Raw genomic sequence first — 10,694 nt, forward strand, 5'->3', positions numbered from 1 at the left:
CCTCAGACATTGACAAACCCTGGAAAAGACATTTGGCAACCATTTGTAGGGAAACCAAGCCCCATTTATAATCTAATATCCAGACCATCCCAACATCAACCTGAGTGGGGGGCTATTACCTTATCTTGAAATTCTTGGCATAACAGAGCTAACACAGCTTGTCCATCAAATGCTCTAAAGTCCTCATTGTCAAAGAACCTGAGATTAAAAAATAAAATTTCAGCCTCTATTCCTGAATTGGGCTAGCCAAATTCTCATCTCAAAATCTCATCTCAAAATCTCAATCTCAATTTCCGGCATCTCTTCCCGAATTGGGCTAGCCAAAATCTCATGCCTGGGATCAATTCCTATCTTCACTATATTTTCTAAACTCCTAACACCCTAGTTAAAATAATGAACCCCAACCTTAAAAGCATATATATTTTCTCTGACGAATCCTCAGGAGTCTTTACCCGCCCTATATAAACTTATGGATGAATATGGCCTCCTATCTGGCTATAAAATTAATTTTGTTAAATCTGAGGCCATGCTCCTCCACGCTTCCCCTTCCCTTAGGTCCAGTTTACATACTAGTTTTGCACTGTGCTGGCAGGTAAATAAGATCAAATATCTTGGAGTTTATATCACCTCGTCCTATGAGAGATTGTATCTGGAAAATTTCCCCCCCTTCTGGCAAAAATCAAATAGGACTTGGAGACTTGGAAGAGCTATGTCATATCGTGGCTGGGGAGGATTATTGCTATTAAGATGAACTTGGTCCCTAAACTTCTGTATCTTTTCCAGACTCTTCCAGTGTGGGTTCCTGACTCTGTGTTTAGGGATTTGCATTCCTCCTTTCTAAAGTTTATATGGCGTGCCAAGCCCCCTAGAATTTCGATAGCAGTGCTTAAGAAGCCCAGGGCTCGGGGAGGCAGGGGATTTCCAGACATTAAATTTTATTATTTGGCATCCCACTTGACCCAGGTGGCGGTAACTTATGCGCCTTATCAGTCCATAGCTTGGGTGGACCTGGAGATCCACTATGTTGGGGTTCCCTCCATGACATCACTCTGGGGTTTGGCTAATATAGATAGACCACCAGCGGCCTCCTCTCTTCAATCTCTTAAATTCTGCTTATCTCTCTGGGACTCATGCCGGGTCAAATATAAAGTCCTTCCCTATTTCACCTCTGACTCCCCTTTGGGGCAACCCACACTCCCCTCCTGGCAATTCAACCCAGCAATTTAAACACTGGATAAAGGCGGAATTACAGGTGGTCTCGGACTTGGTGGTTAATCAAACTTGGGCTTCTATGTCAGAACTTTATCATAATTTTGAACCGTTTCGTCCGCTCTTTTTTGAGTACTTCCAGGTTCGACACTTCGCCATGTCTTTGCCCCCCCAGGAGGCTCTTCGGGCCCGACCTCCTTTGAGTACATGTGTTTACATTCACCTCCCACTAAAGGGATGATCTCCCAGATCTATAATTGGCTCATAGATTATACTTTCGATACTCCAGGCCGACATGAGTGGGAATGGGAAAATGACTTGGGTCCCCCTCCAGACGACTTATGCTGGGAGGAGGTCAGGGAGGGGATTGCCAAGAGCTCGATCTCTACATTAATTAAGGAAACTACCTATAAAGTGTACTATAGGTGGTACTATACTCCTGATAAGTTGTCTCGAATGTTTCCTACGGCCACTCCGAGCTGCTGGCGGGAATGTGGCCAGAGAGGTACGATGTTACACATATGGTGGACCTGCCCTCGCATAGTTCCTTTCTGGAACATGGTTCTTACACTCATAAACTCTGTGTCAGAACAACAGATAAGTAAGGATCCCTGGACATTCCCCTATACCTGATGAGAGCGCGCCTTCTAACAAGCTTATCTCCCATATTCTGGCAGCCGCTAAAGCCCTAATAGCAAAGCACTGGAAAGACCCTGGGGCTCCCTCTATGCAGGAGTTACGGTCTTACATAGGACACGTCGCAAGCATGGAGAGTATAACGTGCTACCTTCATGATAAATCATATAACTTCGATAAGGTGTGGGCCCCGTGGTACTTACTAGAAAGCCGTAGCTGCCTATCCAATATGGCTCCTCCTCCTGCAGATGGAACATAGCTCTTGGGCGGCCTCCGGACCCTCCCAGGCTGGATATGGTGCGCGGCTGAGTAATGTCTGTATGCTACTTCTCTTTTGGGCAGTCATTGTAACTGTGTGTCCCAGCTTTTCCTAGCAATGTTCCAAGTTTACGTGCCTATTTGTTTATTAGCTATATTGATGACAATATTTGTGCCTTTCTACCCCCCACCCTCCCTTCCCTTCTCTACCCCCCACTGATATAAAAGTATAAAACTCAAAGGGAAACACTCTGATTATTAAGACTTTTCTTGTCAAAAGTGTTATCTGTACTGTTCCTGTATTTTCCTCTTCAAATATAGAGGTGTTTTTTTTTTAAAAAAAAAGCATATATATATATATATATAACCTACCCTGGGCCATGCCCAGATTCTCTAAAAACCCTCTCACTGAGTGGGTTTCAAGGCTCATATCCAGGACATTCTTCCCCACCACTTCTGTTGCACCAGCCAACCCCCAATATGTTACTCATTCCCCTCGATAACACCATGAACCATTTGCAACTAAATTCTTACTAAGAATAGAATATTTGGCACCACTAGGAAGGGCAGGGTAATTATAAGAGAATTGCCTAATTCTGAAAACATTGCTTCTTAGCGGCTACACATTCCTTATAGCTGCTCAGCAAGAGCAAAAACATTCCATACCCACACCCAATATTGTAGATCCATCTACTGCACCTGCACATCCATTCCATGACCCTTTGATTGTGTTTAAGGAGGAAAATGCTGCACCTGGGAGCTGCATTGCCTGTTGTACCTCCTGATCTCTCCATGCACAATCCCTGGGCTTAAACCCTGCTCTCTGCTGGTATTCCGTCCCTCTAGACAACTGTAGCAGTTTTTCCTCCACTTTGCCACTCCTGACACCTGCCCCTGAAGCACACTCCCCTGCAGAGCTAAGGAAACTTCTGTAGCTATCCTGTCCCCAGATTAGATGCCTCCGCCTCTGACTATCATTGCACAACTGAATTGTTCAATAACACGGTTATGAGTCGCTCCTCTCCTTGATTTAATCCCTTCAGGGGTGCCTCCCCACTAGAACTCGAATTGCACATTGCTGGTACATTGCTGGTGTTCCAGAAGGGTTACTAGAAGGGGGTTTGGATTCGCAATGAATCCAGGTGGGGGTGATGGACTGAGGCTCTTTGAGAGCTTTGACTACCTAGCACATGGGACCCAGCTCTCACCCCTCTCTCCATGTTCAGACCCCATAGTACAGTCTGAAGCCATTCTCACCCTCTTTCATGAGGTTGGTCCAAAGCATCCTCATTATTTACCATGCTGTTACAATGCTCACACCATTTATAAAATACATATTGATTTTTCCCACAGAGAACAATTTGTCTTTGAAATTTACTGTGGAAAAAAAGAAGATACATGTCTCAGGAGGATTTTGCTTTACACAAGAGCATTGTTGTTCATTTAACTACTAGACAGGTCATTTTCTGTTGATTATACTACACTTTTTTTTTCTCTCTCGATAACTTTATATGATTTAAGATGTATAACAGTTTTTATAACTATTTATAAATATTTTGGTTTTGTATGTTTATGAAAATGTACCAGCCATACATTTACATTCAATTATATCCTTTTTTTAGAATTATTATTCTACTTTATGTTATTTTGCTTCTGAACATCTAAGACTACTTTACACTTTTAAAAGTTTTTCTAAGTTTATGTCTATATTTCATAAGTGTTTGCACTATCAATCTTAGCCCTCCCCCAAGTTACCGCAACCAATCCCTACTCCTTGAACCTTAAATATATATTTACTCATTAAACCCTTTACATGCTTAATCAAAGTTTATTTATGTTCCCCTTGGACATATCTTTGTTTGTTTCAGAGTCTTCTCTATCATATCCTTCACTGTCCTTCACCTTTGATTAAAGCCCTTACTGTATTGGAAAGCAATGATAGCAAGAATATTGTATTACCAGTCAGTCACTTTATAGAGATTAATCACTTGCAAGAAAAAAAGAAGTACCCCCAAAAGGTCAAAGTACTGAAGTCCCGCTATCAAAGGAACCCTGAATTTTCTTGCTATGTTACCCTCTCAAAGATCTCAACACATTTTCTGGAAAACTAACTGCACACACATTAGCAGCAGCCACATGTCTACTAGATAGAAATTGGAAAATCTCACTCCCATTACCCTTTTCGGCACTTAAGAAACAAATCTGACATATAGCGACCATGGAGAAAATAACTTACTACCTGCACGCTACAGATGATGAGCCTGATTCAACAAAGCATGCATACTGAGCGCTACATGTGTTTGTTTAAAACACATGTAAATCGGCTCTGAGCACTTAATTCATCAAGGCACAGATCTCAAGATCCGTGCGCTGTTGAGTTTGGCTGTAGATCTCCTGTGCTTTACTACATAAGATACTGCACGATACATCCAAAGCCTACGTGGATTATAAATTTGCAAAAGAGTATACAAGAAATAATAAAAAAAATAGAACTAATGCCACTAGCATCAATGATAAATCAGTAAGTTTTGTTACTAATGTCTACTGAACATAAAATACATTTTTACAGTTGCTCCTGATTTCAAACACATGTTAGAGCATGCACAGGAGACTGTCATCACTACTGATCAGGACTTAGACTAGTCCTGTAGCTGGAGCAAGAGATATACCAGAAAAACAAGTAACTTTGCGATGCCCAGAACTTCATTCGGAAGTTGCAGCTTGTGCTCGACTTTGGCTCGCCCTTACTGTACATTGACTATGGCAAAACGCCCCTTCCCCGCCCCGTTCACTCCCTGAAATAGGGGAGATGATGAGATGAGTTCATAAACATAGTTCTTTGCTATTGGGACAGATGAAAGTGTGTGGAATATGGTATGAAAATATATCAAGTTTAATGGTGTTTATTTATGTGGCATAGGCTATAAGGGAGGAGGGCGCAAGGTGCAACAGATGCTGTTTGCAGAAAAACTAGGTTAGAAGACTTGGTGAATATTAGAAGTGAAGTATGTTTGCTTGGCAAGTGAAACAGAAGAGTTTCTAAGAGATATAAGGATGATTTTTTAATGTAGGACGACTTTGGAGTGAGATTTCCTCCAGTGGCCCTCAGCAGTGTGGGAGTAGGCAGCTGATCTATAGATATGTCATGTTTGAGGTTTGAATTGCTGGAGATAGTGACTGAAGCTGCTGTGTTTAAGGTTTGAGTGGGGTGTTGTAGAAAGATGCAGCCACATCAGAGCAAGGCCGAGTACTTATAGAAGAAAGCAGGAAGGCAGGAAGACCACATTGGAGAAACTAGAGATGAAGCAGAAGCAGGAGGAGACTTAAATCACAGAGTATGAGACTTGTAAGGTCATGGGGAATATGTGAGCCAGGCAGCAAAGTTGTCAATAAGATGACATCATACTTGAAATTTAACATTACATTATAACATTAAACATTTTGGACTTCATTTAGAGTCGGACGCAAAGTCCGTTTTAGGCGCATCCAACAAAATAACACTATAATGCATGTGCAGAATGCACCAAATCCGCCTGCATCTTGGACACTTGCGCCTAAAACAGACTCTGCGTCCGACTCTAAATGAGGTCCTTTAACATTAAATTACTAAAAGGAGAAAGGGTATAGCTCCTGATCTGTATATCAGTGCTAGTGTCACAGGCACCAAAGATAGATTGTATGTTTCATTTGGCAGAAAAATTGTGTCTGGACAAGTCTATCTATAGTGCAGTAAAATAATTCTATGTGCTATGTAAACAAAAAGAGCATGTGAATAAAATGGCCAAAGAGGGACACTTAGGGCTAGATTTACTAAGCTGCGGGTTTGAAAAAGTGGGGATGTTGCCTATAGCAACCAATCAGATTCTAGCTTTCATTTATTTAGTACCTTCTACAAAATGACAGCTAGAATCTGATTGGTTGCTATAGGTAACATCCCCACATTTTCAAACCCGCAGCTTAGTATATCTAGCCCTTAGCATTTGTACAAACAGGTCTTAGACACATAAACACAATATTTTTGATACAAGAAAGAAAGACACTGAAACTAACCACTCTCACTGTATTAGAAAGCAGATTCTCATTGAATACGTGAAGCCGTCAATGCTAAATGTGCAAGCGTTTGTGTTTAATTTTCTATGACAAATCCAACCTTTGCATTCATTAGTAATTCTGTCCAGACACTATAATTGCAACATATTGTGTAAGAATAGGATGATGCGTTTTTTTTGCATTTATAACACTTTGAAGTCGCATTCCCATGCTAAAGTTGGGAGTAAGTATATACATTTGTATGTCTAAAATACAGCTGCCATAGAAATACTAATGTGTGTTGAAAGACCTGCAACTCGAGATACAAACGTAAGTCTGCAATTATGCATCAGAAAAATGGGGCTCATGCAGACAGAATAGGGTTAAAGCCAAGTACACAACTGTACAAATGACTGAATATCTTTTAGCTATGTATATTAAATAAATGTATTTCCTAGATGTGTGGCATTGTGGTGCCGGCTAGTGGCTGGTGGGCAGCGCTAGGGATTCCACCGCTATGTCCTTAGTACAGAAAGGATAAAGTATAAATGGAAATTGTGTAAATGTACTTAAATGAGAAGAACTATGATTCTACTTGTCCCTGATGGTCCAGGGGGGATCTGGGGCTCCTCTGGTGGTGTTACACTGCCACTCCAGTTCCCATTCAGGGCAGGGTCATGGAGTCCTTGCTTATCCATGGCAGTCAATTGGGGGACTGCAGAAGCAACCGCTGAGTCTAGAGGTGGCTTCTAGCTGCCACATAGTTGCTCCCGTCGGCAATCTCAGTGAAGTAGCTGCTGGAGGGGCTTACAATAGCGCCTCTTAGATTCAACTAAATCCAAGAGATGCAGGGAATGCTGGGAGACCCAGTATGCAAAGAATTACAATGGAGCTCAGAGAGTTCCAGGAGTGGCAGCAAGGGGACTGCTGCCCCAGGGTATGGCTGCCCTTCCTCTGGAGCTAGTCCCCTGGAAATATTTTAGGTGGGAGATTTAAATATTATATCTCTCACCCTAGACTCAATGGTGCCAGTGGTGGAGAGGAGGCCGAGCCTCCCTCCCCTGGCATGGGGTAAGTACTCTCCCACCCTGTCATTGGCAGCAGTGTTAAAGGTGTAAACCCCTTCAAACTGATAAATTGAAGTAAAAATCTCACAAGGAGCATGGTAGGCAGAGTAAGTCCATCCATTCACAGTTCATAACTGGTGGCGGCGGTGGGAGTAAAAGGACATTGTGGCATCCCATTCTGTCACATTTCCCTATAAGACATTAATTTACACTGCATCTGCAAAAGTTGCCTCTATATAATACTTTTTAACAAAATCCCCAAAATAAGTTATTTTTCTGTATTGTTTTTGGTTCGGGATTATTAACCCAGGAGAAATACCTAAAAATAATCTAAATCATTCAACTTGAGGAAAACTATCAGTGAGTACTAATATAGTCATTAGATTATTCAAATCTAGGCTGGACGACTCGTTTTTATAAGGCAATTTTAAATAGAACTAAGCACGAAAAATGAAAGCCCATATTTTCCAATTAATGCAGTAATATAAGCTGACAGTTTCTATGCTCTACAATTGAAGCTTTTGCTAATTGGTAGCCAAAAATAAAATTTCTTCACAAGTGGGCTGTGCAATATATGCTATGAACAAATAAGAGTTTGTGAAATGAGAAATGCTTATTGAGGTGATAAAAAAGTAACTTGGTGCATAGAAATTACTTTTTACAAAAATATAACTCCTGAATGATTCTCTGAGTATATAGAGCTGTTCTGACACAAGGAAAGGCATGATAGAGCAATATATTATATATATTTTAGGTTTAGTTCCTCTTTAATAACAAATAATCAATATTGTTGATGGTAGATTGTTGCAATTCATATGCAGGATCATATCCCCAAAGCTGAATATTATTGGGATAGCCAGAATTGGAGCTCTTGGGAACATTGGGATTTTTCAACCAGGAAACCTCGGCATTCTAAAACCACGATGCGCTCAGTTCTAATTACTCCATATACGATTATTTTGGTTAATATAAAAAATTAGGTAAATACATTTTTCAATTATTTTTGTGTGCCAGTATGTATTTTATAACACAGGCTAATTCATTTAGGAGAGCAAAGCAAAAAAATGAGTAAATTTGTACCTTGGCAAAACCATGTTGCATTGGGGGGTGGGGGGGGGGGAGGGGGTGGGGAGGGTAAATTTAAAATGTTCGGACAAATTTATAGTTGGGTTAGGACATACCATAGATAAACTTTACATTTTAGTGTAAAAGAAAGCTATCAAGCATTTGTGTTCTACAGGAAAAAACAGCCAGTATTTTCCTTACATGCAAAATAGTAAACTAATTTGCACCCCTTGCATTGCAACATACTTTGTCCAGGAGCAGATTTACTCCTTATTTTCGCTTTGCTTTCCTTGATGAATCAGGTCCAAAGGGTGTATTCTACAAAGTGACTGATTAAAAAAGAAACAAATTAAATACGTCAAAACCTTTTTTGAACACAGGTACTAAAGTACAGTCACAGGTACACTAATGTGCTAGGGTTTTGAGGGAGAGTATGTGTGTGCACTACAAACAAAGGGCCAAACACCTAGTGAACCTAGTCAAAACAAAGTGATACTTGTTGGTATTAAATCTTAATGGACAGTGTAGTATTGTACATGAGTCCAGGTCCGTAGATGGCGATTGAGGCAGCAGAGTAGATGTGCAATCACTTAAAAATACATAAATACATAGCTGCTAAGCAGGGCTGGCTGTGCTGTGGGCCCACAGGACCAGTCCTATAATGGGCTGCCATATGCCAGGTCAGTGGGCACCTACATGCTTTCACTTTAAAATATTCCTAAGAAGCTGCTGGGCTGAATCTCATTTTGCCCCTGGGCTAATATTGGCCAGCCAGCTTCTGCCGCTGGTAGCTGTTAACTGAGCTAATGTAGTGGAAGGCCAGAACATTTTACAATGAGCTTACCAGCATGCTCAACTTCTTAATAGTGGCATAGGCATGCTTAGACCTGTAGTGCGCCACAGACAATATTATTATTTATTCTTAGTTTTTACTTATTACCCCACACCCACTGCACTAGGGGTGTAGCAGAGCATTAGTGCTATTCAGCATGAGGCAGATTAATACTGGGGGCAGCAACTCCCTCTGGGAATCGGCCTAGGGCTGTTGTCCCCGTGGCAGGGGGATCCCACGCTCTGGGTTTCCCTGGTATAGTGCTACCAACTCTGCCAATTTTCGAGGCCCACGCTTTCCATCCCCCTGATTTTGCCAATACCAGCATAGGCCTAGTTTGGCTTTTTATTAGAGGGGTGAGGGGTCTTCTAGGTTCTATAAAGGTTGTCAGTATAATGGACCTCTCCTCTGCCAAGTCCGCTCTGTGGTTCCCCTTACTACTTATGCGACAGATAGTGGGCCCTATACCACCCAAGATTGTGAATGGAAAGTCAGGCCTTTCTATGCATTCTTCAATTAAGCAATTTGTGTGCAGTTTTTTCATATGCATTAACTTTTGCAGTTGTTTAGTGAAAACTGCAACAGAATAAATGGTGACAATTAGATCCTTTCTTTTTTACAAGGTAAGTAAATCTGAAAACCTCAGTTTTCAACTCAGTTTACATTTACAGGTTTCAAGATGTTCTCGGAAAGGTTAAAGATATGAACATGCGGCAATGCTCCTCTGAGCCTGTTTGTCACTGGCAGGATCAGATGTGAACTCATAATAACTGTCCCTGTAGAGGTTCATTCATGAAAAACAGCCCCTGGGAATGGTCACCCAAGAGGACAGAAAGTGAATCTCTGGCTGTGGATGGTTGAATATGCTTCTCTTTCCATTAAACAACAAGTACTGTGTGACATGGGAGCATTGGGAATGTTAATTCTACATGGCAGCTCTTTATTGGCTGTTAGGCTGTTATTCATGTACAGCCCCACTTCCTCAGAAAGAGGAATAGCATCGGTCTATAAATATCTCTAGGTACCGCTGCTGGCAAATAATCATATGAGTATTCCTGGTACTAATACTAATCAATATATAGGGAGCTGCTGGTGTGTGGATGCTGTGGAGATTGAAAGATGGGATCTATTGCCCCATTTGCTCTTCATCTGGATCTTCTAATTTCTAATGTCTTATTTAAGTACACTTAAAAAATATATTTAGAATGTTTTCTATTTTTTGTATTGCTCTCAAAACTATGTTTGCTCAGAAAGTTGCTCTTGGCATGCTGCCACATTCTTATGAGAGACCATCTCAGTCACTGAGTTAGATGAAAAATTCCCTGTCAGTATCATTATATTTTATAGCAGAATTCTAAATTGCAATAAATACATAGTGAGGAATTGCACTGTAATAACAATTTATTTGCTCTCCATTTATGCGTCATGGTTATTGCCAACTTAATGAAACATCTTCCAGTTAGCAAAAGCTTGAACTTTGTGACTCATAATCTGTCACATCTTTCCCATTCTGCCTTCACATGATAAAATTCATATCTCTTTCACTGAGGTTAAAATAAGTATTATAATTGTCTGGCTTTGTTAGGACTGTATTTATC

The sequence above is a fragment of the Mixophyes fleayi genome, chromosome 3 (assembly GCF_038048845.1).
Source record: "Mixophyes fleayi isolate aMixFle1 chromosome 3, aMixFle1.hap1, whole genome shotgun sequence".
Taxonomy (NCBI): Eukaryota; Metazoa; Chordata; class Amphibia; order Anura; family Limnodynastidae; genus Mixophyes; species Mixophyes fleayi.